The sequence below is a fragment of the Eschrichtius robustus genome, chromosome 18, assembly GCF_028021215.1.
Source record: "Eschrichtius robustus isolate mEscRob2 chromosome 18, mEscRob2.pri, whole genome shotgun sequence".
Taxonomy (NCBI): Eukaryota; Metazoa; Chordata; class Mammalia; order Artiodactyla; family Eschrichtiidae; genus Eschrichtius; species Eschrichtius robustus.
This window is the reverse complement of record NC_090841.1, coordinates 68,786,376-68,813,717: the sequence shown is the minus strand read 5'-3', so window position 1 is coordinate 68,813,717 and position 27,342 is coordinate 68,786,376. Positions and strand designations below refer to the sequence as shown.

General features: G+C 40.7%; 1 protein-coding gene across 5 annotated transcripts in view; it reads right to left on the bottom strand.

Moving 5' to 3' along the window:
* The window catches only part of MBNL2 (muscleblind like splicing regulator 2), a 158,579-nt gene extending 156,171 nt beyond the window's left edge, over positions 1–2,408 (bottom strand). For 2 of the 5 annotated variants that reach the window (XM_068526875.1, XM_068526878.1), the window contains exon 1: positions 2,184–2,405. The gene's annotated coding sequence lies outside the window, so the exon portion shown is untranslated. Of the gene's footprint in view, positions 1–2,183 lie in introns of all 5 variants that reach the window. The other 3 variants (XM_068526876.1, XM_068526879.1, XM_068526877.1) reach the window with 3 other exon arrangements.
* Between the last annotated feature and the right edge of the window lie 24,934 nt (positions 2,409–27,342).

Sequence of the window (27,342 nt, the reverse complement as noted above, 5' to 3'; positions counted from 1 at the left end):
CTTTGTACTTTAACTAGCTCACTGTGTCAAGAGACAAACCACTTTTTTTTTTTTTTTTTTGGATGCAAGGTCAAGATCTCTCAAATGCTAGAAGTATGAAGGAAAGTGTGGCAAGTGTTATTCAGTTCTATTAAGAGAGAGAAAAATGGAACTGGGTGCTTGCTCAAGGCTACACAACACAAGCAGTCCTGGAGAGGGTGCCAACTAGAACTGGGAACTCCCGAGAACTCCAAGCTGTTCGAACGGAAATTCTTTCTGAAAAGGCTCCTTACTAAAAACTAACCATCCCCTGATCGCGACGACCAAGGTTGCCACTTGTGACACGGGCTGAACAGCCTGCAGTACTGACTGGACTGCCCTTCCTGGGGTCCATCTGCACGAGGACACGGTGCTTTCTCTATCAGAGCGGCTGTTCCCACCATCGCGACCAGCCACGAACTTGGTGGCATAACCTGGGCCCTAAAAAGTGGCTCTGGGGGAGCTGGGAACGGGGCCACGGGGACCGTCCGCCCAGGGGGCAGTGCTGGGCTGCACTGAGGGGAAGTGGGACCAGAAGCAGAGCCGTGCCCCACTCCCTGCCGCTTCCAGGAGCGCAGCCAGGGTCCTGCACAAAAACCGTCCTGACCTGCCCGACATGAGGAAGCAGGTAGGAGAAGATGCCCTATTTCTGCTGGAGGTCGGCTTTGGGTTTAGAAAGGACGGGAATATGAAGACCTAACTCAAGACCTGCCAAGTGAGAGTTAGAACGTTCCTAGCCAGGACATAAAAAAATATTCCTCTCCACGAGCTTGAATAAAAGAACACACAGCAGAAATAGTTGGGAGATGACGTCAGAAGTTCTGGGCTAGTGTCCTGCACTTCTCCTTGAAAGTAAAAACAGCGGGTCTGGAAGAATCTACGTGGCATTGCCCTTATTTAAATGAGTACTTCTACGGCTTCTTACAAAACAGGCAAGCTAGCTGAAGAAACTTCATCTTATGTACAGGTTATAAGAACCTCTTTATCTTTTTACTTTATTATCCTCAAAATGCACATATGACTCAATTAACAAATATCTTTCCACTTAACCTTTGTCTTTTCAAAGGCCAGTGATGTTTCTTGAATAACATTCACGGTGGTGATGGTTAGGCAAGTCAGATTTTTTTTTTCTTTGCTTCAGTGCTTGCTAACTATTCTAAAAATGTTACACATTTATTGTAAACATATGCTTCTGAGGCCTAACAAAAAAGCACAGTTTCCTCATGCCTGGCAGAAATTTAAAACGGAAAAGGGCAGAAAGAATTCTTTAACAAATATATCCTTTCCTTCTCTTGGGCCAAGTGTGTTAAAAATAAATCTTCTCCATCATTTCTCACTGCTGCTTCTCGGCAAGAAAGTTGATATGGTTCGGCACAGTGAAAACACAGCTTTAAAAGCTAGCCTGCCCTCATTAAATTATTCTGCTGGCTGTGTGTTCTCATTAAAAATGCATAAAGATCAGATAATTGCAGTAAGCATTATTAACCCAGCTTTACTTTTGAATATAATGGTTCCACTTTTAAGCTGGAAACAAAGGCTCAGACATGCCAGAAAAAGAAATGTAAACATTGAACTACAGTATCGAAAACTTGTCAGAAAGCTACCTCTTGCTGGCTTGTTAAAAATGTGCTTTTGAAACTCAGTTAAAGCCGTGGCATTGTAGAGCTAGGTAGGTCGCTAATTTCCAATAAGTAGACGTATTTTTTTGGCTAAACGTCCAATCGATAATTATTTACCATGAAGTTTTTTTTCTTTTTCTTAATTACGAGTCTGTTTTCAAATAATAGGATCAACGTAAACTTTATTTATTCGGGAGCTAACTACGACAGTATGAAAATTTTCTAGAACAAGAAAATAAGAATGCTCCCAAGAATTCAAATGGTTTTTGTTGAGTAATCAATGGATCTATTCTTTGAATAAAAACTCGTTTTATGCCTCACCCCAAACAGGCAGCATAGATTCACGCTTTGCCATTTCTCTTTCTCGAATCAAAATGTTACGTAAAACTCCAGGGTCCCCCCCTGCAAGTATTACATTTGAACTAGTGGAATCCGGTTTCCCTGGCTTCCCTAAGCAACATACACGGAATGCAGCATACTGCAGCAAACTCTTTAAACATTCAGGAAAAAAAAAAAAAAGAAGGGGGGGGGGGATGATTTCCCTACCTTGTTTAGCTCTGCCTCTCCTTTCCTTTTACAGTAACCCCAGGAACATCTGGCAAAATCAAGCGGCCGAGGCTTCTCCGCTGCATCATGAGGAAGAAATTTCCATGTAAATAGTTCTCATTCCCTGTTTATTGTACTCTGAGAGCCGTCTGCCGTATCTGGAAAATTTTGCCTTCAGATGATGAAGCAAAGACAGTCTAAACTCTGTTGCTGTAAGCTGCAGCCCTTCCTTCCGACAAATCCCTCCCAGCTGTGAGCAGCCAATCCCCAGCCAGTTCGTCAGCCCTACTCGTCTGAAACTGGCCCTAATAGGATGACTGACACAGCAACACAGCACTTGCAGTGTGTGAAAACAGTGCATCCATACTGATGAAAGAGGAATTTCCCTCTCAGAAGAAAGCAATCAGAGCACCAAGACAAAGTGGCACATAATTGGCAGAGCAGAGAGAGGGGTAGCTCCAGAAAACACCCTTTAAGACAGCCAGCCCAAAGCTTGTGGCTGCATTGTCAATACTTTGGAAAATAGAAAACTCTGCAGATTTAGGAAGAATCCAGGTTGTACATGAAACTGAAGTCGTTACCCCATTGGACAAAGCATATATTTTTTTAAAAGGAAAACAATTCAATGTCTGCCATGGAAATTAATATACCTTACAAAACGTTTGCATATGATTTCCATTAGTGAGGAAGGACATGTTAGCCCAAGTGCATAGTCAAAGTCAAAACACGCTTATATCCCTCGCACAGTTTTCCTGTAGAACATCTGGTACTGCAGTGGTTAATTACTGTAGCCCATATATCTTTCCTCTTAAGTTTTCAGACTCCCCGGGACTTCAATTAAGGAATTCTGAACAATAAAATTGATATCTGTACTTCACCCTTCGTGCTCTTGGCAAGCTCCCCTGAGAGGATTAGGTGTGTCTTAACCTAACCCTTAGGTTCCTTGGGTACCACTCGATAAATACCATGCATTGGTCCGTATTGTCATTAATGAAGCAACCATCACAGGAGGATGTTTACTGCTGAACACACATGGCACGTGACCCAAGGGGCGCCATCAGGTGCAACTCCACAAAGGATGGTCTGGAGGTGCTGAAGTTCCCTGAGGTAAAGCAGAAGAGGAATGGAAAGCTTAGTAAGGGTTATTTACTTCTTTCCCAGTCAACGGTACTCCGTTTTGAAAAAGTATCAGTGGCATTTAGAAAACACAAAAAAGCATACATTTTCCTTCCACTAAACAAAACATTTTGAATTTTAAAAAAACTGCGTTATGATTACATGGCTAGACCAAGGTGGGAACAAAGGCCCATTCATCTGGAAGGTTGAACCCAACGCACTGTTGTTTATAAGCGACAGTTTGATGCATCTGTAATGAAATAACAGTTGGGGTGGAATGTAATGGTTTCTTTTGATTTTGGCAATTGCGTTTAAAAATCACAATGTTTCATATGATTTGTAGGCTCTTTCTTCAATAGAATACCATACTTTATTCCCCTTGAATCTTATACTTACAATTTTTTTTCATCCCAGTGTAAATCCAAGATATACCTAACTTAGAGTCTTTCATCTACTATAATTTTTCTGGAAATTTAAATGATCTCTGTGGTCAAACAGGTAAACAATTATTTTTAAATATTCTTAATATTATACTGCATGTAAATGGGATATCACAGGTTTATGAATATCCTCTTCCTGATCCCCCTCTGCTTAAGACTTTAAAACTACCTTTCCCTTGATTTAAATCCTGAAATTTTAGTCCTCTTTGACTCATTCTTCTGTTTTCTTTTTTTTAAAGGCTTTTTTTAAAAAAATTTGTTTATTTTATTTATTTCTGGCTGCATTGGGTCTTTATTGCTGCATGGGCTTTCTCTAGTTGTGGCGAGCAGGGGCTACTCTTCGTTGCGGTGCACGGTCTTCTCATTGCGGTGGCTTCTCTTGTTGCGGAGCACAGGCTCTAGGCGCGCAAGCTTCAGTAGTGGCAGTGCACAGGCTCAGCAGTTGTGGTGCATGGGCTTAGTTGCTCTGCGGCATGTGGGATCTTCGCGGACCAGGGCTCGAACCTGCGTCCCCTGCGTTGGCAGGCGGATTCTTAACCACTGCGCCACCAGGGAAGCCCATTCTTCTATTTTCATTCAATGAAACTAAATCTGGTTGATTTTTTTCCTTCTAGCTAGTTCACAAATCTGACCTATTACCTGGCTAATGCAAATGCTAATAAGCTGGCTTCTGGGACTCAAGCCTCCCCATGTTCAAGCTCCCCTGTTGCCAGACAGGTTTTCCAAAGTCATGTAGTGTCATGTTCCTTTCATATTCAATTCTTCTCTCTTAAAATCCAAACTACTGACTTTCAAGGCCCTTCATAATCTGGGCCCTCCCTTTCCACTCAACTTTTTCTACTCTGTTTTTCTAAGTGAACTTTGTGAGGGAGCCATGCCTGAGTCTCCAGGACCTGGCTCCCACAGCCCATCTTCAGACCTGACTCCCAAGAGATTCACTGAATAAAGTCTTATCCAACCTTTAAACCTCAGCTTGCATCCTCTTTCTTCTGTGATGGCTTCCCTGTTCACAGTGTCTTCTCTGATCTTCTCCTTCAAAAGCATTCTGCACTGTTCATTTTAGCAGACCATTAAACCCTTAGCAATGAGTTGATCTTCCCATCTCAGAAGGCTAGGCTTGCATAGTATATTAAAGAAGGCAATGTATGTAAAGTGTCTACACAGTGGCTGGCACGTGATAAATGCTCACTAAATGATGGCTATTCTTATCTTAATTTCTATATTGTTCATTGCATTTAGCAAGATGCCACGCACAAACCTGCTGAGTTCATGACTCCTATCTCAAGAATTGATATCGTATCCATCCAGTTGCGCCAGCCAAGAATCTGGCAGTCATCCTTGACCCTCCTCTCCCCAACCACCATATGAAATCTATTATCAAAGCCTGTCAAGTTTAGCACCTAAATATTTTGAAACGTTTCACTCTGCTCCATCTCCACCAGCGCAACTTTGTCCAAGCTCTCAGTGTCATTCACCATGACTATTGAAATAGCCTCCTGGTTGGTGTCCTGCATATATTCTTGGTCCTTCCAATCCCTTTTCTGCACATCAGCCAGAATAATAATTCAAAAACAGAATTTTGAATACTCCACATACTTTTGCTATGGACCGAGTTGTGTCCCACCAAATTCATATGTTGAAGCCCTAAGCCCCCATGTGACGGCAGTTGCCGATGAGGCCTTTGGGAGGTAATTAGTTCACGAGGGTGGGGCCCACATGATGGGATTAGTGTCCTTATAAGAAAAGACACCAGGGAGAGAGATCTTTTTGCTCCCTCTCAGCCAAGTGAGGACACAGCAAGAAGGCAGCCAGGAAGAGGGCGCTCACCAGAACCCAACCATGCTGGCACGGTGATTTCAGACTTCCAGCCTCTAGAACCATAAGAAAATAAACTTCTGTTGTTTAAGCCACCCAGTCTACATGGTATTTTGTTATGGCTGCTTGAGCTGATGAACCTAACCTTTAAACATCTTTGAGTTGCTATTAGGAAGAGATGACAGTTTTCAAAATAGCCTCCAAGGTCTTGTGCTACCCAGCCCCTGCCTACCTCTCTAGCCAACCAGAGGCCATTTCTTCAGGGAACCCTTCCCTAACCCCCAAGAGGAGTATCCGGTCCACCTGTTGTTTTCTCTCACAGCCCCGTACTCTCTAGAGCAGTGCTTCTCAAATTTAATATGCATGTAAATCCCGCCCCCCAGGGATCTTGTTAAAAATGCACGTTCTATCTCAGTCGTTCTTAGGTAGATGCTGAGCTTCACTAACAAGCTCTCAGGTGATGCTGCTGGTCCATGGACTATTCTTTGAGTAGCAAGATTTTATAGATGTTGTTCATTTTATAGCACTTTTTAACAGGACATAGTGATACATTTCTTTGGTTAATTACTTAAGATCTATCTTCTCAACCAGCTTGTCAGTGTCAGAGTCACCACTGCCTCTTCAGCATCTAATCTAGGATGTGCCTGGCACATAAAAAGAGATTCTCAATAATAAATGTGTGTTGAATTAATGAATTGATCAATACAGTATACTGCAGATCCAAGCTGGACTTTTTTCTTTTTCTCCTCCTCCTCCTCCCCTTTTGCTTTGTCGCTAATTCAAACATCCATCATCTTTTGTCTATTCTTCACCTCTCTGCCTCCAATCTTGCCCCTCACTTCTCACTCTATTCACAACACCACAGCCAAACTCATCTTTTAAAAACACAAATCTTATGGTGCCATTACCCGCACAAAGTCACTCAGTGACTCCCTATTACCTTCAGAATAAATCTCTTGCCTAAGACTTGAGTATATTCTCTCACCACTCCTCCTGAACTCACTTCCCTCCTACTTCACATCTAATATTACTAAACTAATTTTAATTTTATTTCCTAGAATGCATTGTGCCCTTTCTAATTTAGAGCCTGGATTCCTTCTGCATGAAACATCTTTTATTTCTTTTACATCCATCTAACATATTTCCATCCAGCAACATTTAATGTACACATCACCGCTCCCAGGAAGCCTTCCCTGACCACCAAAGCTCCCCTGGCAATTTGACATTTTATTCTTTATAGCAATTATCCCATATCAATTAGCAATTAAATATGTCTTACTTGTTTATGTACCTCGCTAGTCTCTATAAGAGAAGTGACTATGTCTTTCTTGCCCATCAGTTTATTCCAGTACCTAGAACATGCAGTGATATAATAGACATTTATTAAACAGTTGTTGAATGGTTAGTGGATAACTTGAAAAAAGCACTAGTAATAAAGTGGCAAAGACAAATTCAGGGTTCAAGAAAAAAAACTGATAATGAAGTCAAAGAGACAATGGATTTGGTCTATATATTAAAAAATGTTTCTCTAGAGAAGGGAAAGGAGAAATACTACAAAAGCCATAAAGTACATGCAGGTATGATCGTCTCCTTTGTTGGATATACCAAAGTTAGCAAGCTTACAGGCAAGAGGAAAATTAATCTTTGATGATGTTTAAAATGGAGGTGATTTCCATAGAAACAAAGCCTTCCTTCAAGTGGAAATGGATAGGTGTCCTAGAACAGATGGAAGTGTTGACTTTCCAGAAGAGATGGCTAGAAAGGAGAAGTTTGTTTACAGCGAAAGAGAAATGAGACAGGAAGGCAAGGTGCAGATGGGTCAGGTCTGTGACAATTCAATCTCAGGGTGCATTCCTCTCTCAATATAATATCTCTACCTTACACTTCCCCACCTAGTTCTTTAGTAAATACTGTTTTTTTATTTTCCTCTAGTTATTTTATGTATAAATCCTATTGGAAGTCCTTTGAGGACACAGATCATGCATTTAAGTCCTTCTGTATCCTCTACACTGCCTAGCATGGAGCAATGCTGAATTAATTTTGGTTGGTGGATTTTTATTTATGAACCTGCAGAAAATTTGCATACTTAGAGGAGACTGGTAGTTTTTTTTTTAATACGTGGATTGTCGAAAATGCAGTAGGAAATAGAAAATTTGTTTTATAATCATTAGAAAAAAAGTTATAGTGTTTTCAATCAAATTTATTACAAAAAGTTCAACTGGTTCCTAAATTTTCTCTGTAGGTCCAGGGGCAGTAGACTTGGGGAAAAATTAAGACTAACATTTCTGGGTTAAAAAAAATAAATTGCATAAAGCATATAAATAAAATACCGTCTGAGAAATCCTTTGCATAGACATGGCACATAATAAATGCTCAATATATGTTAACTACGACTGTTATTACTGCTGCTGTTATCATCATCGGCATCATCATTTTTAGTTTCTAGAATTCTAGCAAGATTTCACTGAGGAGTCTATGTGGTAATGGACTAAAGTAGAGATTTCCAAACTTTCTTGGTTTGTAGCAGTATTTTTTTCACCATGCTCCTAGACCAAAAGAAACACCTAATTGTCCTATTTATTAACTAGATCCTAACAACTTAGTAAGAGTTTATGTTTTCACAAGTTTGTAGCTGATTGAAAAGTTAATACAAAAAGTTTAAAAGAAAAAACAGTATTTTTATTTCATTCTTAAATAACCTTAATTAGTTATTAATGAATTGTGTGAGTGCCTATTGGGCACTGCCTACAATTCTCAAAGCTTGAAATAAGAGTGAAACACTGCTCTCGTTTCCTACTCCACATTGATTTTTGTGTTGCACTTGCTTTTCTTCTTAGCAATTGCTGAAAGTCCAACTTTGCAAAGGTATATGATACCATTGAAAGGAATGTAGTGTGTTTCTAATACTGGAATTGCATTACTTTGAATTAGTAGTTTGCACAGTTTCTGACAAATGTTAAATATTTCTGTGTTTCCCCTGGAAACATAAAATATTCCATGGAACCCCTGTGTGTTCACCGCAGTCTCCCAGGGTGACTCATGGTTCAATTTGGGAACCATAGCACTAAGGCAAGGGTCGCGACAGGTTGGCCAACATCACCTGTCCCAGTGTTTTTTTCTGGTGTGATAGCTGCATCAGGCTTTCTGTCCTGAGGCCCAAGGGGATTTGGAGTTGCAAAGACAAGGTCAGGACATGTCCAGCCCTGAAACTGAGGTCATTTGAAAACAAGCTTCTGGGTAGTGGGTGAACCTTATGGTCCTCAGAATTTCAGATGCTTGTGGGCCAAATAGAGAAGAACGTGATGGGACAAAGAGGACTCTGATGCTGCCAGCTGTTCACAGGGAGAACTTGCCAGTGACCACTTGCCTTTCAAAATGGTGAATTCTGAAAATAAGTGCAAAGAGGAAGAGACAATGAGTCTTTTTCCTATAATTCCTCTTCATTAAGACCACACACATCTTTTGCAGCTCATCTCCATTGTTCTTCTAGGCTAGCTGGTGGATCACCACGCTTCCCTCATATTTCCTGTTGTGGCCACCATAACTTGACCCTTCACCTATAAGAAAGGGTGACTATTCTTAGACCCTGTCTCCACCTCCTTATAGTAAAGTGGTGTGTCTGACAGAGAATCCTCCAAACCTGAAATGCTAGAGGGGGCTGGCATGCTCCCCTTGTTGGATTACCTGAAAGACTTTCCCGTCCATTGCCTCCTGACCATCTTCTGACCGAGGGGTCAAGCTGGACTGGGGTCTAATAGCAACTGGATGGAAGGAGATCTACTCACTTTGTTCTATTTTCCTTTCTCTTCCATAGCACCTGTCACCTTTCATCATACTATATAATCTACTTGATATTTATTCTTTGTTGTCCATTTCCTCCACTAGGATGTAGGCACCCATGGGCAGGGGGCTTTTCCTGTTTTGTTCATTGGCATAGTCCAAGTGCCTACCACATACTTGACATATGGGACTGATGATAAATATTCATTAAGTAAATGAATAAAATATGAGAGGACTGAAATGTGGCACAGGGTGAGTAGGAAATTGTGCTTGAGACACAGGAAACCATCAAAGCGGGAGTGGCTCTCCCTAAGGGCCTTCCAAGGGTCATTAGAGCCACGTGTGTGCAAACCAGGGACAAGTCAAGACCGGCTATTGAGGGTGCAACTTTGTGCCACCTGATAGCGTGAGCTCTGGCAGAGTTGGGATGTCATGTTTCTTATGTTCAGTGAGCAGCCCAGATCCCTAGAAAGCGTCTTGAATGGAATGGGAATAACCTTCTTTCCAAACGGCTGAGAAGTGGGTGGTGAGTTTGAGAAAAAGATCTTGGTGAGTTCTTGGGTGAGCCTCTGTGACAGCAGGAGAATGTGAGCTTGTTGACTAGAGAAGACAACTGTTGTCCTGGAGCGCCAGTATGAACTAGTTGTGGGAAATGAAGGGTGGCATGTGTGTAAGTGCAGCTTTGATTGCAAGCTTGATTTTAAAAATAAATACAACTGGTTTTGATGTAGTACAATATGATGTTCCTTGATGGAATGCTTTTCAAGGCTCTCATTCCCATCTCCATCTCTTTCAGTTTCTCCCAGGATAGCCACTCTACCTAGATTCGCTTTTTCACTCATCTGATTAGGATTTATGAAATACTTGCTATACGTTGGTTCCAACTGAGATATGGAAGATATAAAGATGAGTAGGACCTGACCCTGAGGAGCTTGAAGAATTACACAGAGGTTCCCCAAAGCACGATCTACGGATCTCAAAATGTTCCTGAAGGAAAGGGTCACAGCCAAGTAAGTTCAGGAAATGTTGGAATAACCAGTTAAGCATGTGCTTTCATCAAAGGACTTCTCAGAGGTTTAATTCTAGGAATATGCTTTGTGAATCTCCAAGGAAGGATATGTAGTTTGCCATGTTTGAAAATTTATTTTACCACAGACCCTTTTAATTAAAAAACATCTAGCTAGTGTGGTGTAACATCTAACTATATGGGTGATGCATTTTGGGGAACATTGGCCCAGATAAATATTTTTTTATTTTTCTTGTCCTGTTCTTTGGGCCATGCCCATATCTGCTTACCTCATTCACCTCAACGTCTTTTATCTGATGCCAGATCTTCCTACTCTATCAAGGTCCTCAACTTTGCCGACAACTTGTGAGGCATCTACCACGTCTCCAGTGCTACTTTCTACTAATTTCTTGGGACCAGAGTTACCTGGAAGTCCCTGTGGCTCCAGGACGTCTTGGCTGGACCAGACCTTCACAACCGTCCTTCTTGGTCAAATCTTGGAGACCATTTGCCCAGGTTTTTCTGGCCAGCAGAGGGCCCCTGGTGGCTGTCCAGTGACCTACGGGCAGAACTACCCTTCCAAATTGTAACCCCACCTAAATTCTATGTTTCAACAAAAACACCAGTTTCTGGAAAATGTGTTATTCATCTCTCTCCTCCATCAAATGTCACTCATGACAAGTGCTTCTCAGGATTTCCCATAGTCTCGGGGGCTTGGAGGGGGTAGATACAATTTATTTACATAGTAAATATTAAATATTAATATAATATTTAATATTGTTAATTAACAATATTAATATTGTAATATTGTTAAATATTTACATAGCAATTACTATGTTGAGCACAACACTATGAAATACATGCTACTATTATCCCAGCCTTACCTTACAGAGGAGAAAAGTCACCTGTGCAGTTAAGGAACCTTTCCGGGGCCACACAGCAAGTCAGCAGTGGAGCCCATTTGCCCCAAGCAGGCTGGCTTCAGAGTGCATTTTCTTTGCCACTACAGCATGCTGCTCTAAAAGCAACAGAAAAAAAAAAAATCATACAGTAAATTAGAAGGTGTCAAGTGTTGTTAAAAAAAGAAAAAAAAAAGAAAAAGGAAAAGGAAAAGAAGGACATGGTACAGGGGACCAGACCATCTTACAATAAGTGGGCAGGACAGGCCTCCTTGAGAAAGTGTCCCTTGAGCCAAGATTTGCAGGGTTGGGGGAGTCTGTCATGGATCCCTGGAGAAACCTGCTCCAGCGGAAGATGCAAACTCCAGGGGGAATTCTGGAAGACCTTCATGTGGGAGGGACTTCTGTGTTCAACTGCTCTGGCCTCCAACTTGTCGCTGAATCCCACCCCTTGTTTCTTCATAGGTTTTCTCGGCTCTGCCCTGTTCTCTCCGTACTAATGGCATAATCCATTATTCAGTTTGGCTCAGTCCACAGCCTTAAAACAGTGTCTTCTGTCTCTCTGTCTTCCAACCCAGGACTCCCCTCGCTGCCTTCCCTCTGTCAACAATCTGAAGGTGACAGATCTTTCTTTTCCCTTCTAGATGTTTCCCTATTTCTTTTCACTAAATTTAGGTTGATTCATCAAATCATCATCTCATTCAGATAATCCATTTAGATCTCAGTATATATTCTTGATCATCAAAATTTCAAACTTATATAAAGTGTTCCGAATTTTCTTTGAAGAACAGGTGGTATGTTTTGTAATACAGATTTTGTCTTTAAGAAATAATTTGTGCAAAGAGAAAGCATCTGGCTTTGTTTCATCTGCTACAGAAAAGGGATCATGCCATGGATAGATTCTTTACCAGAAATGGGCAATTATTTAGCCTTCCATCTGGATCAGAGAGAAAAATAGGTTCACCTTAGCAACAGCATTCTGATGCTGATGTCATCACCTTACATCATTCCGGTCTCATGTCACTGTGTTCTTTCTCTAAAATCTCAGACCTTTAAATCTCAACGCTTTATAGATCTCTGCACCTAAAAGGCTTAATGAGAAAGGAAGAAATAGCCACATTTAAATATTCACTGAGTCATAATCCTGAACTCTGTTAGCAGGTCTCTCGTCTACAGCCAAACAAAATGAGAACTGTTCCTTTTCGACTCACTCCAATTTTTGCTACAGCTTTGCCTAAGATACCCATGTATCTCCCGAGTTGTGCTGATGCCCACAGCCCCCTCTCTGTGCCCCCCAGCCCGTTGGATTGCCAGCCTCCCCAACAAGCCTGATCGCTTACAAATGGAATTATTTTATTTTGCAAAGGAGCCCAGTCCTGAAGCGATTATGGTGAGATTACAATCATGGATCCTTAGGGCTGGAAGATATCTTACTGTTCATCTAGATTCTAGCCCCTTATTTGAAGGCAAGGAAACACAATGCTTGGCTTTTATTAAAGCAGAAGAGATTTGAACCCTCTGGAAGTTTGTACTTCCTCAAAATTTCAGTGAGGATGATTCCAGGGTGTCATATTATGCACTGGGTGCATACTTGGCCCCCATTCCCTGCATCTCTGCCCCAGGTGCCTCCCCACGGTCTCCTTCATACACAAAAATTCCATACACCCAACTGGCTGAATTATAGCAGCCAGAAATCCTTCCTGTACCAGAAACTGGTCTGAGACTCCTCCATTTAGAGTTTAAATACTCACTGTGGTCTCAAAATAAATAACATTTAAAAATTCGCGTCGTGTAGGATCATTTAAGCTATGTTTATTTACAGTAATAAATATTTGTATATACCTACAGGAAAAATTTGCTGTCAATGAGTAGAAAACTATCCACATACATGCAACACCTTGGCAAAAGCAGGTGCTCAGCTTTCAAAACCACAAGCTCTGCTACAAACAAAGACTTCCTTCATGAGTTCTCATCATGTATTAACCGTCACGTTCCAGAAGTAATTTCAAAAGTTCTCAGTTTGCTGGATCCCTGACTAAGAAGCACAGATGATATTTTTAATCTATTTTAGTCTTGAAGCGTAAACATTTTTAACATAATTAAGCATTTATAACTTTGCTTTATATATACTTTGAGTTACGTAACGTTGCTGAGCTAATAATTTGGACCATACTTTTAAAAACTCTCTATTCTCGAGATTTCACATTTAAATATAATGAGGAAACTGCCTTTGGTTAGAAATCAACATTTTCCTTGTAAAGGACTTTTTAACATTGAAAAAAGAGAAACAAAAGATTCCCAAACTTCAAGAAAAATGTAAATTTCACCAAATGGGCAATTAGAGCATATTTTTCACACCGAATCAACTAATAAGTACTTATTGCCCGAATTATTCTGACACCCAAATACGGATTCTATCGTTCTCAAAGGAGAAAAAAGGGCTGCCTAATTTATCTTTATGTCTTCAATATTGGAAAGATTATTATTAAGCACTCATTATACACTCTCTTTTGAAAAGCACTTTACAATCATTTTTCACTTCATACTTGTACTCAATCTGGGAGGTCACTTTCTTTACCTTCATTTTACAAGTAGAGAAACTGAGATGCCGAAGGTTGAAGGCTTCATCCTGGGTCTCTAAAGAACCTAGTGGCTGAGGTGGGTGGTGAACCCAGATTCTGTGTAAAATTTAGGCCCTTCAGTGGCACAAACACTCAGACATGGTCTAATCCTGAAACTTGAGCAAAGATTCATACTCAATTGCCATGTTTTAGCAGGGAGTTTGCAAGTGAAATTTTGGTGGGTTCTCTTGCTCGTGAAGAGGAAAATAATAAGGAAAGGGATTGTCTTGAAAACATGAAAATATAGAGCACTTCCTGAAATGTTCTAAAGGAAATACCGAGGTTTAATTTTTAAATTCATAATTAAATTACTCAAATCATATCTTTATGGTATTTTGAATTCATTTCTTGTGTGTTTCTAGCTGCTTGGGTAGCTGTTTGATTTTACTGCCCCCAACTTTAAGAACTCTGCTTAATGGACAAACCAGCTACAGCTTGACAAACCAAATAAATATTTTGTAAGAACACATTTTCAGTTAGTTTACTTAGTCCCTGAGGTTAATGTCCAGGGCCACTGTGTATGACCAAGGAGGTTATGCGTGGCAGATCTCCAGGGCATTATTCAGGTTGTAGTCAACATTCTGCAGTCACCATTCATAAAATACGTGCTCCCCTGGAGTTATGCAGTACACAACCTGCTCAACCGTACGTGTCTGCCCAGTTAACATCTTCAGATTAAGACTGGGGTGGTAGACACTAATAGGGGCTGGTCACAGATTTACCACTTTTAGATAATCTTTGTGTTTCTCCCCTGACTCTTTTCTAGTCTTCTGTAAATCTTGTCATTATTTTTTCAAATCTTTCTTAAGCCCCTGACCCATATACATCTACAACTGAGACTTCTCTACACTGCTCCTAATAGCCTAAGGACTAATAACTAGGGTTTCTAAATCCCAGGAGATTGATAAAATAAATCCATGAATCAGCTTTTACTTCTACAGTCCTAGGAACAATCTACTTCTGTTGTACAATCTGGGCCAGGCTGCAGCTTCCTCAAAAGGCTTGAGTTCCAGCTCTACAAAGGAATCAGCGGTATAGGGTTAGTCTCATTGCTCCACTCCCTAAGTCACAGAAACAATCCTCAGCATTGAGTTCTACATCTATTCGTTGGTGCCACCAAAGCCCAAAACTTTCCCCAGTTTTTTCCTGCTCAATACTGGTCTTGCAAGATGATCTGGGGAAATAAAAACGGATTCCTTTTTAGAGTTGTTTGGGAAACACTGCACACTACATTGTCCACTTGGAGATTCACATAGTGTGTTAGCATATTAAAGGCTCTGAGAAGTCCTGCAAGAAATAAATCTGTTTAATTTTGTTTATCCCCAAGTTTACTTATTTATTTTTGGTAACTCCTATTAATAACAATAATGCACTTTGGGAAATATTAGTCTACAGAAGACCAAGTTCTACAAACATTGCTTCTCAACATGATTTAAGACTCTTCCCTGATCTCACCCTCATTGGCTAGCTAGGTTTTAGCATCCATAATAATGTGCACAGCACAACCTTGACCATTTACAGGTTCTCCCAAGCACCTCACAGGATTTCACTGTATAATGAGTTGAGCTTCGCAACAGCCTGCATACAAGAAAGAGAAGGAGGGATCTGGGGGCCTAGGGAAACAGCAAAGTAGAGGGAAAGGAACCACAGACAGGTGACCAAGGGAATTCAGAGAAGATCAGCCTGTTACCTGGCCCTGTTTTATTAAATCCATCTTGCATATGGGGAAACTGAGGCTTAGAGAAGTTATACAGCTTGCATTAGCTCACGCTATTTATTCGGTGAACAGCTTTAACCTGAACCCACATGGATGCCTCCAAACCCCTTGCTCTTCCACTTCATTACCTTTGGTATCATCTTACGCTTGCTAATAGCGCTACTGTGGAAAAGGCACCATGGTACAGTGGTGAGTGCAGGCTCCAACCAGTCCTCAAGTCCAAGTCCCATCCCTCCCACTGACTGGCATGTGACTTTGCCTGGGGGTCCCCTGTGCCTACGATTCGATTCCTCATCTCTGCAATAGGGAACAGTAATCCACATAGGATTGTTGGAGAGGATTAAAGGAATTGGTGTTCAGAAAATACTTTGAATACTTCCCGTCACTATTTGAGTAAATAATAGATGTTGCCAGTTGTTTTTATTATTATTATTCACAGCTTAATTCTCAAATTTTACAAGTTTCATAGCCAAGGCTATGTCAGGAACTGCCAGGAACTGCTGGGATCAAATGTAAAACAGAGTCCCTCTCTCCTTCCTCTCCCCTGAAGCTGAAGGGGGACTAAGAGATCTTAATATGTGAAAAATCGCATACTTTGTCAGGTGGACTATATGATACCCTCAGTCACTGTGCGGTGAAGAGTGAGAGCATTGAGCGTTCAACTAGAAAATAGAAAATATCCAAGTGGCTTGTGCTCCGAGGCTCAGAATTGTTATGGATCACGATTCAGACACAGGGGTGAGTTTTGCTGGGTCAAATGCTTTCTTGCTGACTCATGACTGTGGATACAGCTGAGCGAGACAAGGGGATGCTTACTGAGAGCTACAGCTCTTCTCTAGCGACTCACTGGCTTTTATATTGATTGATCTAATAGCTTTGATCTATAATCTCGAAAATAACTCAGTTTTTTTTTTTTTCCATACCAGTGGAAATGCTATTAATACTTTCCTGACAAGGTAGACTGAGCAATTTATATGGGTTAAAAACAAAGGAAAATACATGTGAACTATTTTTCCAATATTTCTCCCTTTGTGTTGTCCATCATCATAAAGGTTGATTACATTTAGAATTAAAACTTAACATTGGCAGTGCACTTAATACATTAATATATTTTGATGACACTTTACTGCAGCAGAGAGATGAATGTCATATTCTATTCGGGTCAGCTATGTAAATCAGCCACATTAATGAGCTTTATTAAATCATCTTAGTAAAAGCTCCACTGTCTTAACTGTTTACCTAAATCCACATCCAACAAAAAACAGCTGTCACCTTCTGGCAAATCTTATTCTGAGTGAGAGTTTTCTTCTTACAAGAGGGAAATTGATATAAGTTGTAATCCAGCCTAAATGTCAGATGTAGAGTCTTTTAAGAGGATACTCTGTTATCAAAGGCAAGACCCATAGATGCCAACTCATTGTTACAGAAGAACATTGACAAAGGGGAGAGTTCAAGGGGAACGCTGTGCTTCTGTCATTTACTTTATACGCAGAACATTACGGAAACCACTGAATTGCTGTACAGGCAACTGCGTGGACTTGGGGTGTCGATATGTAGTACATGTGTGAGCAGGCTGACGTTGGTTGAGCTGCAATCCCCTTCCTCCTCCTTCAGAAGAAGAGATTTCCTAAATAAGTTGATACATCATTCAACTGCTACATAATTTTAAAAGTTTTTTCAACATTCTTAAGAAAGTATAGTTTTTTTCTTCCTTAAACAGTATATTTAAACAGTTTATGCAAATAAATGCTTCCATAATAAATGTACTTTACGTGTTCAAAGAAACAAAGCTAGGAGTGCCTCATGTTGGTAATACTTTGTTAACAGTTTGAGTTGCTTCTATGTACTTAGGATAACAAACTTGTATTCTTTCGATTTTTTTTTTTTTGGCTGCGTTGCATGACTTGTGGGATCTTAGTCCCCCGACCATGGATTGAACCCATGCCTTTGGCAGTGAAAGCGAGGAGTTCTAACCACTGGACAACCAGGGAATTCCCAAAATTGCCTTCTTTTGAATGTATTTTGAAAAATATTTTAAATGGATGTTTTTTTATTTCAGATAAGCCTTTTCCTAAGATATTTAATAACTGGTCAAGGCATTAAATCCAAGCATAGATCTTAAAACTCTCTCTGCTTAAGCTCTGAGACCCTGTAACTCACTGCAGCCTCTACTGCACATGTGGAAAAGTAGGGCTTACTGAAGTGAGATGATTTCATGTTGTGGGCTGTAGGAGGTGGTGACATGGTACTTCTCTTAGAAAGGGGACATCCGTCACTGCTGTGACTGTCTGGGGTAAATGATGATCCTCAGGCAGGTAGCTGAGACTCAGAAGACAGACCTAGGTCGGCAGAAGAGGGAACTGGTCTTTGCCAGTTAAAAATGAATGAGCAACACGTTGTAATGACAAGTTTTACAGTTTTTTCAGCATTTCTTTCCCTTATTTGTTCATTCAATTAAACAATGACTATGTGCCAGGCAGTGTTCTAGGCACTGGCAATCCATAAAAGAAGAAAGCAGACACAAATAAATACACGCCTTCATAGGGTAGGGGGAGATCCATCATTTTCTAAATAAGTAAATAAATTACATAATGTGTTAAAAGATGATAAATGCTACGTAGAACAGTAAAGCACAGAAAAGGGATAATGAATGCAGATTCAGGTGGTGGTTTACTGTATTGGGTTGTCAGGGGAGGCCACCCCAAGCAGGCTGTATTTGATTAGACACTAAGGAAGCAAGCCATAGCGACCCCTAAGAGGTCAGTTTTCAAGGTGGAGGAAAAACAAGCACAAACAGCTTGAAGTCGGGGTGTGCTTACCTGGAGCACATTGGGCTGGCAGTGGAAGCCATCGAGAAGAGATGAGGCTGGTTACTATGTGGGGCTGGGGGGTGATGGCCAGTGGCGCTCCAAACAGTGTAGAGACTCCTGTGATATTCTAAAGACTTTGGCTTCTGTCATAGAATTATTGACCTGTTTTGCATTTAACAATGTATATGTGAATTAACAAGGACCTCTACCCTTAACAATGAAAAAATACCAGGTTTTTGTTTCCACATCCATACACTTAGCAGTGTTTAAAATGGGCACTGGCTAAATACTGATAACCACCTCCGCAACCCCGATCCCCCGCCAAAGTCGTCTGCAAAGCAATAGGTCTTGACCTTTTTATGGAAAGTGGTCTATATTATGAATAAAGTACGGCTTCCTTGATTCTGGTTAAAGGCATCCTTTCCTAGAGCTTTCCCATCTCCAGAACAGCCCTGGCAGACAAATCCTTCTGGTCTACCCATCACTCTAAGCATGTCACTTCTCCATTAAAAAAAAGACAAGAAAATCAGTGGTGGAAGAAGTGAGGAAGAAAGACAAGCACAGAAGGAGAAGAGGAGCCAAAGGGAGTCTACAGCGAGCAATTCCTTTGGCAATGAATGGAATCTGCCGGCCGCGAAAGACCACACGTCCAGCCCCAGGCCAAAGCCACCTGTGGTGCCCACTTCTCAGCTGAGTGTAAGGTATAAGATTGCTCTGATTTTGGTAAAGATTCATCTTTATAATCAAGAACATTTCTTTTCTTTTCCTTTCTGCAGTCAGCAATTGAACCTTTCGACTTCTCTGCCACTCGTCATCTAAAAACTTCAGTGAGTAACTCTTTCTATCTCAGAACCTAGGATAATAGTATTCACATCTTTTATTCATGTCACATTTCTTTTTTAACCGTTGCAGTAGGTGTGGAAGAACAGAAAGCCATGGAGATAAGGCAGCTTTTCAAATAACAACAATCACAGCAATAATATACTAGGTAAAATTTGAGGGATTACAAATGTGCTGGGGTTGTTTTAAGGGTTTTATATGTATTATCTCATTTAATTTTTATAACCCTATGAGGAAGCTACTTGACGTGCATTCTGTAAATGGAGAGGTAGTAAGTGGCAGATCTGGAATTGAAATCTCCCTCATTTGACTCCCCTCCAGAGCCTATGCTCATCACCTCAATGCTCCAGTGACAGTGCTTTTTCTTTTCCTAAGCTAACTTTTTGTTGTGAAAACATTCAAACATGAACAGAGGTAGAAGGGATAGTATAATGAGCTCCTAGGTATGCATCACCCAGTTTCGATAATTACCAAATAAGGCTAGTCTTGTTTCATCTATTTTTCCCCCAACACTATTTTACTTTGAAGCAAGTCCAAGACATCCAGATCATTTCATCAATAAACATCTCATTATGTATTTCTAAAAGAGAACTTTTAAAAACCATAACCACAATACCATGATCACACCTAAAAGTATGAACAATAATTCATTAAAAACAACAAATACCCAGTCTCAAGCTGTAGTTTAACTACAAGGCCATAATCTTATAGGTGTGACAAGATTTGGTACAGATGAAGGAATAAATCTACCAAACCCCTAATGGCATCATTTGTATTCCAGCATTGACACTTAAATGTGTTTGATCAAATGAGGCTACTTTACATGCAAGTCGCTGAGGCCATGTATTTCTCCAAGTGGCATAGCAGAAAGCAACAGGATTTAGAAAATCTAGTTCTCAAGTTTTGGCTCCATGTTTAAGTTTACTACTTATACTCTTAGGGCCTCAGTTTCTTATATATGAAATGAGGAATTTGAACTATCAGTGACTTATAATTTGGAATTCTCAAATTCTAGAACTTTCTGAAGGTTATTTTACATATATATATATATATTCCAAAAGGATTTTATTTCGTAAATATGATTTCCTTAGTGGACGGTCTTTCTAACCTTGAAAAGTGGAGTCACTGGTGTTAAAAAGGAATAATAGGACTTCAAATAGCCTCTTCCTCTCTGACACTCAGTATATTTATCTATCTACCCATCCATTTATGCATCCATCAATCAATGTGCCTACCTATATATCTAGCAAGACATACGTCTAAAAGTAGTCTTTTAATAATATGTAAAATGAAACTATTATTTTTCACAGAACCCAAAACATAGGCAAGCAGGTGAATTATAACATTATAAGTATGATTGCTTTGTTATGTAATATGGGAAAAAAAGAAATAATTGCAAACTCAGATGAGACTCAGACAGGAGGGCTTATGTGTTTCTAAAGATAAGATGGTCTTTGAAGTTTCACTTTTCTTCTAATGGGCAGATGACTCTGACCGCCCCCAGCCTTGCTTTACCAAGAAGAAAGTGATAGATCATTAAAAGCTCATCACTCAAGGGCTTCAAGGAAGAAGAGGCTTTCAAAGAACTTTTTTTTTTTTTTTTCTCTTTCTAGTCGATTAGCTTAATGAGCAAGAGAGAGGAAATAATTTCAGAGTGAGAAGAGAGTCTGAGGTCAAAAGTAGGGAGAAAGGGCTAGGGTGGGTGAAGAATAATGAACTTCCATAAACAAAGGTAGAGTTTAAATGAAACAAGTAAGGGCATATAGTACTGCAGGACCTTGGGTGGAAGGCTGGGCAGCCTGGGTTCCGGAAGGAACCCACCTCCCTAACGCATCTGGAACTTGTCTCTAGGAACAGAGGGCAGAGAAAAGTGCTTCTTTAGCATACAGTGATTCAATATGCCTACTTAGTTTAAAACCCTCCACAACTGCTTCTTTCATCTTTAAGTGCTGTCTGCAGGTGCTAGAATATTAAACAAGATACTCAAATACAAGTCATGTTTAAGGGATAAGTAACTTGCAAATTTTAAGGAGATCTGGCCAAAATTTATTTAAAACTCTTTACAGTCAAAATCATAAAAAAAATGCAATCCAAGAGGATTTTTTTGTTGTCGTCCAATGCCTATTAATATTTTATACAGAGAAATAACATACAAAACGCAAATGTTTTGAGTAGAAATTCTTACAACTGTGGTGGGTCAGCTTGGCTCATCCGGAACTGTGTTTTCCCAGATTCCTTGGCTTGTACGGTTCTGGTTTAGCGCTGGTCACCGGACACATTTGATGTGAGAAGGGGAAGTGCAGCCGCAGCCGTATTCCCTACACTCTGAAGGTCAGGGCCAGGCTCCAGGCCCCGCGGTAGACCTTGCACATCACTGCTGACCCGCAAGCCGGAGGCGGGGCTGGTGTAGCACCGCATCCAGATTCACCGCACCTCCAGCTCCCGCGAGATCTGCTCCTTCTACTTTTCCGAGGCATGCAGCATGTGCACGTGCACCTCTGCGCTGAGACACCCACTTCTCCCCGCCACGGCATCGGGGTCGCAGGTGCTGAGACACAGGTGCAGGCCCCAACTGGTCTCAAAGGTTACGGTTGACTTCATAGGGCTCCAGTTCATCAGTTCAGCTCCCTGCTCTCAACCACATCCAGCTTTCTTCCCCACTTGCCAATCTGGCTGATCCAAAGGCTCCATGTTTTTGACTTAACATGGGGTGCAGAGCCAACAGCAGTAAGGGACTGCACCACCAGCTCCCACACTTGCAGACAGGTCTAACCCCTATAACAAATCCCTTATGTCTTACCATGCGTAGCAATTCTGCTTCTTGATCAAACCTTGACTGATGCACTAACCGTATGAGGTAGAAAAACAATTCAGAAACTAAAATTCATTCAGTGCTTGAAGGAAAAAATATCCTCCAGAATTCACGTAAAGTCCCCCAAATTGGCAAGCCATATGAATATTGCATATAAAATTGTAACTTATATTTCTTCATTCACCAAGATATTTATTAATCAATATTCTGTTCATTAAGACTAAAAGATCAAAACCTAAATAATTTTAAATAATGAATAATTCTAATAATTATTATGTAATAATAATTGGTTAATTTAATAAAATAATAACAATAGTTAATTTAATAACTAAATGAATTGTAAATAATAATTCTAGATTACATTATATACTTAATTATATACTCAAACATAAATAATCCTAATAAAAAATTGAATTCAATAAAAAATTGAATTCATTAAATAATTGTTGAATTAAATAATTATTTGACCATTACGGAACTTACAGGAAGATAAATTTGTCATTTAATGAAATCCAACAATGTAGATTTTTGAGCTTCACTGTATATTTTCACTTTTTCAACTATAAATAAGTTCTCACAATTAAAGAAACAAAATCACGGAGAAGTGTCCAGAAACCACCCATTAAGAGTTTAGCAATTTCATGAACTTGCATTGCTTTAGCAATCTCCACTTTGGGATGACATTCCCCATAATGCCATTCTGAATTCCAAATCCACATCCAATGTCTGCTAGATGTAGTCCGACAAATAATCCAGTGGAATCTCAACCGCAAACTCAGTTTTTCAGCATCTCCTTTCCCCGAGCAAATACACTCTTTCTCCTGACTTCCTAATTTCTGTTAACAGCAGAAGTTGACATTTGTCATGATTTGTGGCCTCCAAGTATCTTTTAAAAACATTTCCTATGTCTGGGGAATTTCACACGTGGTTAGTCTCATCCTAGGAAACTCTCTTTCCCCACCTTCCTTGCAGGTCCGGTAAGGTGTCTGACATAATCTATACCCATCAGTTGTAGCCAGGCAAGATTTACACTTGAAGGAGACTAATGGGACAGAGTAGGTACCATTTGGAATTCGCTTTCTAGCAAGAGTGGCGGTTGGATGCTTTTGGCTTTCCAGGACAGCAAGGGTAGAGGTTCTGGTTTCTGTTGCCCAGTTCTGAGGTGGGAATTGTGGTGTCTGCTCCCCATGGCAACGGTAGGGACTTTGTGGTATGCTTTGTGCACTGTTCCTGTTAAATAGTCTCCTAGCCTGTTTCTTTGTATATTCTGAAGATTTTACAAGCTAGGTAGGCAGGATTAAACACTTAATCCAATTAGAGGAGAGTCTCTTACTTGCAATTAAGAACAACTGGCTGATGCAGACACATAAGAGCAAAACATCAGAATCCTCTCCATTTCTAAGCAGTTGCAAGATCTGAGTCCTTCTGCATCTATCCGCAAAATGTCTTTAGAATTTGCCCTCTTCTTTCTCTCCCAAAGTCACTACCCAGTAAGGCTCCGTAAATAGCTAGCAGGGTGGTTCCCGTATATCAGAAGAGTCTTAAGCTTTTTATGTGCATCAACTCATTGAAGCTTCGTATCAGCTGTGCGATATATGCACCATTTACTGCCTGCATGAAGCAGGCAAAGAGACTGAGGTCTCAGAGAGATTAACTTGCTAGAATGTTGCAGAGTGAGGGCTGGGAGCCAGGTTATCTCATTCTAAATTCCATGTTACAGAGGCAACTTGCACACGGACATCTCAATCCTTCCTTCACACTGATTAGCATGGGTTTATTCGGATCATCTCATTCCAGCTGCGCCCTTATGCAATGTCTTCGATGATTCCTTGGTACCTTCAGATAAAGTTCACAGGTATGGCTGCCACATAAGCTCCTCAACGGTCTGCTACAACCATCTCCTCTTCATCTTTATCTCACGTTCCCCGTGCATGGCCCTCATGTTCAGAAAGATCAGACCATCCTGCTTTTCGCCAGCCACATCCTGTGCTTCCCCGCCTCTTATGACTCCTTTACAGGTCTCTATACCTGGAATGCTTTCTCCAGTTTTTGCTTCTCTAAGAGTGACCGCGTGTTGAGATGTGCTTTTCGTGCCTGTGAAACATGACCTATATTCACCCCTTCAAGTCTTCACATTAACTCTAGGAAACAAGCCTTACTACTCATTTCCAGTGAAGAAAATGGAGGGTGAGAAAGGTAAAGAGATTTGCCAAAGGTCACCAAAGCTGTAAGCGGCAAGGTCGGAGTTTGAATCCAGGTATGTCTGATAGGAAGCCTGAGCTTTTAACCGAGGTGCCATCAGCCTTCCATCCTATCCGAATGTGGATCAGAGGTTCCTCAGAAATGAGCCTTCTTTGGTCTTTCCCATCAGAAGTCATCTCTCATCTCCACATGCACAGCTCTTGTCTCGTGAGTCTCGGATAGCAGTTACACGTTCTGCATTCAGCAGTGGTCATCCACGCCCGTGCTTATTTATTCAGCCAACTCCTATTTCTTAAGTGTCTGTATGGGGGCAGGCACTGATCTTCATGCTAGGATGCAGCATAATACGCAAACACCTTGCCCCCATGGAGTTTATATTCTAGTGGGGAGACATCAGATTAAAGAGTGTATATAATATATGTGAGGAGGCAATAGTTGCTACAGAGAAAAATAAGATTAATTAGAATTGTCAAGCAGAGAGGGTTGCTCTTTTCAGTAGGAAGGGAAGGAAAGGGTTTTCTGACAAGGTGCTACTTGAGTAGACACGTGGAAGAGGTAAGGAAGCCAGCTGTCAGAGCTCTGGAGGACAAGTATTCTAGGAAGGGAGACCAGTGCGTACAAAGGCCTGAATCAGGAGGAGGCCTGGCATGTTGTTCCGGGAATAGCAGGGAGACCAGTAGGACCAGTACGCATGAGCAAAGGGGAAAGGGGAGGTCGACAAACCCGAGAGGTAGCAGGGGCAAATCATGTTGGATCTTACGCAAGCAATTTGTAAGGTCTTTTGCTTTTACTCTGAGTCAAAAGGGAAGCCACTGGAAGGTTCTTGAGCAGAGGAGTGATGTGATCTGAGTCCTGCATTGAGGGCAGATGATGGGGGCAGTGGTGGGAGCAGTGAGGTTGATTAGGAAGCTATTGCTGATTGCAGTAGGTGAGAGACAGTGATGGCTTGGATCAGGGTGTCTGCATATGTTTTGAAGATAAAACCAATGGGTCTTTCTGAAGGACTGTTGTGGAATGTGGTAGAAAAAGAGAAGCCTGGGATGGCTCCAGGGATTTGGGCCCGAGCACCTGGAAGGATGCAGTTGCCATTTACTGAGGAAGGGAAGACTGTGGGAGAAGCAGGTGAGCCAAGGGAAGTGAAGGGTTTGGTTAGAGACACGCTCAATGTGAGATACCCATTAGACATTCGAGAGAAGGCAGCTGAACATGAGTCTGAAGTTCAGTGGACAGGGCTGGGCAGGAGATCCAATCTTGGGAGTCTTGTTTGTACTAAGTCTTCCTGACAGCAGGATCTGTGTTTGTTTATCATTTGTATCCAGTATAGAAGTAGAGGCTCAATACATAACCACAGTGGAAAAAAAAGCGAAAGAAGAAGAATTAAGGATAAAAAAATCAGGCAAACGTTTAAGGAGTTAAAAAAAAAAACTTAACTAGTTTAATTGGATCTCAATATAATCCAAAGACCCATTAATATTATTCTCTAGGGAAACATTACATTACTGAAATCAAAATTAGGGGAATTATAAATACTTCAAATAAAGTAGTAGTGCATTTGTAGATCAAAGAACGCAAACATATCGTTCATGTGATTTTTATCAAGAGAGTTGAGTACGAGAAAGCAGAGAGAATGAGCACACAGGCTGGAGAAAAAAATGGCAAAACAAAACAAAACAAAAAAAATTGCCTGAACAAATGAAAAACTATCTCTAGGGCAAATGAAAAGAAACCACTGTAGCAGCAAACTTTCAAGAGATTATCAATACTATTTTGGGAAAATGAATAAACATAAAGCTGAGCTTGACACACTAATGGAATAAACGTAGAAACTCAAGGACTAGGAATACCAGAATTCATTGTTCTAACCAGGGAAGGGTAATGGATAATTTCACTTATAAAAACATGAATCTATTGCAGAGGTTACGAATTCATTCTTCAGTTTGTTCTGATTTAGTAAAAGTGTAGGGTATAAGGCAGAATGATTGTGCATGCAAAGAACAGTCATTTTTTTAAATAAAAGTAGAAGCATGATATCAAGACAATTTATCTGCATGAGAAATAAAGTATATTTGTTACTCAAACTAGAGAAAAACCTCTCGCCAAGCTTACAGATGGGAGAGTTAATAAGGGAGGTATCTGACCTCCCCAGTCAAGTAGCAGGCTGGATAATCAATGCCTTTTGAGGTTCTGTGACTCTGCTTTTTAATTTGCAGTATCACTGAAAGCAATTTCCTGGCATTCCACAATCTAGCTCTAGGGGCAAAGTAATTGGTGACCCTTGGTCTATGTAAACAACCTGAATAACAAAGATCACAAGAGGCACACTAGAGAGACATTCAATTTAAATCGCAAGTTTCTAGGCTGCTGGTTCTCAAAGAAGGAGCTTCAGAACCGTATGGTGGCAAAGAATATCTTGGAAATGGGTAAGGTTCAGAAGAAAGTATGTGGGGAGGGATCATGGTAATTAGAATTGTAGAATTTAGCTAGTTATTCTGCTTTTGTCTCCCCCCCATCCTCACCTTTCTGTGCCCTGGAATTAATCCTCTATGGACACTCAGGAGGAGGTATCTTCCCGCCTCGTTTTGAGTTGCATTTCTGGAAGTGACTGTGACCCGCCATGGCACCAGCTGCTGTCGTGGGCCCCTCCTCCATGGCCCCAGCAACACTGTCCCTCGCTTCTCCCCTTCAGACCTGAAGGTGATAATGGCTTCCCACTGTTGATAATCCCTGGGTGCCTCGACATCTCTTATAGGTTGCTTTTACCCTGCCTTTCTTTACCTTTGTGGACAGTCCCTTCTTTAATAAGTCTTCTGACCATTTAAATTGGATTCTGCTCCCCTGAATAACACAAGAGTGCTAGGTAAAAAAAAAAAAAAAAAGAAAGAGAAAAAAAAAAGAGTGCTAGGTAATTTCTAAGTGGCAACAAAAAATTGAAGGGTAGGGACTGTATAGTCTTATAATTCCCAAAACACCTTCTATGGCACTTCAAATGCAATGCAATCTTAATATTTCTGTTCAGAAGTTGTTGACGAATTATAGGCTCTGCGCAGGGCTGGTCGCATCCTATGTCAACTGGATCCACGTCCCCCTTAGGACAGTCATTT